Raw genomic sequence first — 225 nt, 5'->3', positions numbered from 1 at the left:
AAAAATAACTATTGTCTTTTAATGGGCGTTGTTTTGTGTGACATTGGCCAGAAGATGGTGTCTTTATCAATAACAATATTTTTTTAATGAACATAGTTTGATGGGTTGCTTTTCATCAGTGGCGCGATAACGGCCGAGTCGAGTTCTCGTTGTCGGCGCGCTTGAGAACTGGCGAAATCTCGAGATGTTTCGTCCCTGGCGCTTCTACATGAAAGATGGCGAGCA

Source organism: Micromesistius poutassou (assembly GCF_964030765.1).
Source record: "Micromesistius poutassou genome assembly, chromosome: 15".
Classification (NCBI taxonomy): Eukaryota; Metazoa; Chordata; class Actinopteri; order Gadiformes; family Gadidae; genus Micromesistius; species Micromesistius poutassou.
Note: the sequence above shows the minus strand (reverse complement) of the source record.